The sequence below is a fragment of the Solanum pennellii genome, chromosome 1 (genome assembly GCF_001406875.1).
Source record: "Solanum pennellii chromosome 1, SPENNV200".
Taxonomy (NCBI): Eukaryota; Viridiplantae; Streptophyta; class Magnoliopsida; order Solanales; family Solanaceae; genus Solanum; species Solanum pennellii.
In genome coordinates, this window is record NC_028637.1 from 38,315,903 (window position 1) to 38,320,635 (window position 4,733).

Sequence of the window (4,733 nt, forward strand, 5' to 3'; positions counted from 1 at the left end):
CAAGAGTCTGTGACGGCCCGTCACGCCTGTGACGGTCCGTCCTGCCATTCCGTTACGAAGTTCAGAGAGTCGATTTCAGTACCCAAATTTCAGAATTCTAAGTATTTTGGAACGAGACCCCCTCGACGGTCCGTCGTGCCCATGACGGTCCGTCGTGGGTTTCGTCGTCTCAGCCAGTTTTTCCGGAAATAAAATCTGCAGCTCAAAACGACTAAACAGGTCGTTACAGGTTTGGGTGTATGAAATATGATATTTTAAGTCGTAGCTCTTTCGATTTCATTTAGCTTAATTCTTGAAGTAGGATTGATATTTTCGATAAATATTTATACACTGAGCAACGCAAATGAATGAGAATAATTTTACTACGATGTACTTATTGAGAGTTTTTCGAATATACTGAACTTTGTCTCTGATTGAAGAGATTGCGTAATTATCTCATGTTGATGCTTGCTGAAGTTATCTTCCTATGTCAGTTTTTTCATAAAAATAAAACAAAAATCATACTCATTGCTTAATATTGTATCATTGACCGATTACTCTTTGCCTTCATAGAGAGTAGTACATTTAGAAGGAAGCATATGTCTAGCAGTAAATGATCATTTTGACAGGGGTGACTTTTTTATCCAAATTGTTGACTAAAGCTCATCTTGAACAAATGTATGCCCGCAATCTAACTTATGTTGTGAATGTCCACAATTTGATAGGTTATGAGAATGAACAAACTTGACAAGACTTTATTTTCTTATTAGAGTTGTATAGATGTATAGTTCTTATTAACCATAGTGTTGGAGATTAAAGTTGTACAGAGAGAAATAACAAAGGATCATAGTTAGATTTGAAAGTCAAATTCATTCTATATGCATCATACATAAGTTTATATGTTTTATTTTGTATGTATCTTTGACACAACTGCACACTGTATATTAGCTAAAAAAATAATGAAATATTATCTAGTGCTTAAACACTACTTCTCATTGATTTTGGTATTTGACTAAGATGGTCAACAAAAGGGGACTCTTCTTTAGATGAAGTTTTTGTTATCATTTGGATCCATGTATAGATAATTGAAAAACTTAAATCACTATCCTGACAAGTAGATAGTGAGCCTTATAAAAGGACTACCTATAAACTGAATGCATCCAAACAACAACTCATTTATATTAAGTTTTAGTTTTTATTTAGATTTTTATTGTTTCATATTCTTGCTAACAACCAAGGTATTAAAATGTTAAAACCATTGTTTTAAAAAGCGGAGGCATGAGGCGAGACGTTTTATACAATATGGGGCGAGGCGTAAGCCTCAAGACACAGGGCTTAAGTCTCATGGATCTACGAGGCGTAGTCACATGTATGTTCAATTTTATAGTTTTATTACTAATAAAATAAGCTAAAGTAAACTTTTCAATAAATTATGATTTTATTTGAGATGAAGTGTTAATATTCAATAATGAAGAAAAAAATCATTATTATTTGAAAAATATCATTACAACAATAATAAAAATATGATTTAGAGCAAAAACATTTTAAAAGTACATTAAAAATGTCTGGGCGTACGTTTTTGCGCCCACGACTTACGTTTTTATGTTCAGGGCTTAAGCCTCAAATTTTAGGACTTACGCCTTATGGATCTACGTTTTTAAATTACGCCCCAGAGCGTTTTTGATACGCCCGCCCCGAAACTCGCCCTGGGACTCGCCCCAAAAACGTTTTCGAAAACACTGGTTAAAACATTGCAGACCCCTGCTGTTATGACCTCACCACCAAGGCCTAGTTGATATTCACTTGAAGTAAGACTCATTCTTTTTTTCTTTCTCCGATTTGGCTTAGGATTTAAGTTCTGAGGTAGTTTGTTTACTCAATCTAACTATGATGAATATTGTTATCATTATCTGGGGACTATTCGAGTTAAAGCTTTTTTTAAGAGATTAGTGAAATGTTTGGAGAATTCTGATTCTATTGTTGTGGGTATTTCTTTGATTAGTTCTTGCTGGAGGAATACATTCTAAATTTTAACTTGTTTGTTAGTTTTATTTTCTACAGTAATACATTTTAGACTTTAACTTTTTCTTTCATTTTATTTGCTAGAGGAACTGTTGTACTTATAGAGGAAAGTCATGTGGTTTACTTAAAAAAATGTCTTATTGAAATAAAGATTCTTGTCAACTGCTTGTTCAGTAGATTAAATTATTAGCCAAATCAAATCAAAACAACTACATAGTAGTGAAGAACCTCTAAGATTAAATTTATTAGCTAACAGCTTATTCAGTAGAAAGTTTTTCAAGTAATGTGCTTCTGTTTATTGTTGATGCTTCTATCCGTTTTGTTTGTCATAAATTTTGTAAGATTAATATAATTATGAGATAGTTTGAAAAAGTACACTGTAACCAGAATGCTTCAGTAAGTTGATTTAAATCAGAATGCTTTAATTGTTCTATGAGTTTACTAAAATTAGAATGTTTCATTAACTGTTTTGTAAGTTGATTATAGTTAATAATTGTTTTAATAGTTCATAAGTTTGTTTAAGTCTACATAGTGAAGAACTTTAGAAATTATTCTTGTTTTACCAATATGCATGTTTTGTTCGAATTTGATTAATATGAAGTGAGTACCTTCTAGTCCACGGTTTGTGCTTGTTACTATTTTTTGTAAATTTTAACATTATTAGGAACATGAATAATCTAGAGTGTGGTTGGATGTATGATAGGTTGGATAGCCAACTAAAACTAACAGCCCAACCATCTTTGAGACACCTCCAGCTACACCAAATCAGAGTAACCTAGTCGGTCAAGGTCTTTCTACTCATAGCAATGTTCCAACAGTTCATACCAATACAGATGCTGAAGGAACACTAGTCATACAAGGACCCTTCGCTTTCTATCTTCTGCAGGGTTAGTCCATTATTTTGATTTTATTCCTAAACTTTTTTCTACTTACTGTGTTGAACAAATTGAAGATATCTGGATAGTATTTCACTATCATATTACTAATTGTTGATCCTTTAAGCATAATATTTAATCTAGAGAACATGACCTCATGTCTGTTGAATGTGGTAGCATTGAAATATGGTAATTTCTTTAAATTTATACAGGCTGGAACCTTCTCAAATATGCTCTAGTTTTATATAATTAATTTATAAAAGACCAAAACACCCTTAACAAATCCGTATTTGGAACTTTTCCCTTCTCAACAGTCCAACTTCCGAAAGTCATATCTCCCTCATGCTTCCTCGGAGATTCGCAAACTTGGCGTCATTGGAAAGATCTTCCAACGACCTTTCCATCCATAACTCACCCAAATTCCTTTCGAGAGGGAAGTTATGGCCGTTTGAAAATGACCAAGACTCACTTTTGAAATCTAGAAATTTTCCAGATTTCCAAACTTCTTTCCAAATTAGTTTATTCTTGTTTTTCGTAGCTTAACCTTAGTTAATTTAAGTAACGAGATGTTACAAACACACAAGATTAAAAAGAGTCATCTTCAAGGTATAAAAATACTCATACTCAACAAAAGGATCTAATAGAGTGCTGAATCATCCTTGTTGAGTTTTAAGTTTTGTGTTTATCATTTTATAAGTTTTAACAACTTGAAAATTCTCAAGAACTCTTGTAAAGGCTAACAAAAGGTAAAAAATCATCCTCTAGAACATAAGGACATCATAGAGCCACTACTAAAAAAATAACGTTTTGCGACGGACACAATCCGTCACTAATCATAATTAGTGACGCATTAGCAACGGATTATTGACTGTTGCAATTACGCTCGTTAGTAAGCTCTTAGTGGCAAAAAATGAGTTTCGTCACAAGTTTAGCGACGTCATAACGATAAAATATTTTCGTCATCACTTGTTAATGACGAATTTAGTCATCATTATATTTATATAATTTTATTGATAATTTATAATTATATAATGAAACAAATGCACAACTTTAGCCACGTCATAGTGACGAAACATTTCCGTTGCCACATGTTTGCGTCGGACTGATTCATCATTATATTTATATAGTTTGTTGCTAATTTCATAAGTCATTTCATCATTTTGGATAAATTTATGACAAAATTTCCATCGAAACATATGTTGTTACCATATATTAGGCCTTAAATAATTTGTCGTTGATCTGTCACCAACATTCTTTTCATAGCAACGACCAAATGGTCGCTAAATTTGTTGATAAAAATTATTTTATTTGGTGATTTTAAATATGCACTGCTCAAATAAAATAAATTAAAATTACTAAATACTCCAAAACTAACAAACATTCATATAATATAATATTCATAGACGATTCATAATATAAATAGAGAACCCCAACACCACATAATTTTAGTTAAAAATATTCAACGAAAACCATCAAGTACTCTTAAATTGTTCATTTTACTATGCAATTTGTAGTTTCCAAAAAATATCACATTATCAAAAACTAAAGTTGTGGGAGACTAAGGGATACAATCGTCACTTGAAATTGTGGTATCATCCACATTCACATTAGTAGCAGGAGACACTATGGGTGTCACGATCGATGGATTGTCGGATGGAGTAATCGATGCTTGCACCTGGTTAATAATAATAGGAACAAGATGTCTAGTTAGTGCAGGCATCATTTGCTTTACAAACTCATCCATATTTGTTATCGATGTTGATTGAGAAAATGTAGGTGGTAATGATGATGAGCCACAAAGATTCTGCCCATAGTAATTTTTTGCTTCAGAACCAAGACCGTATATCCTTCTTCCCT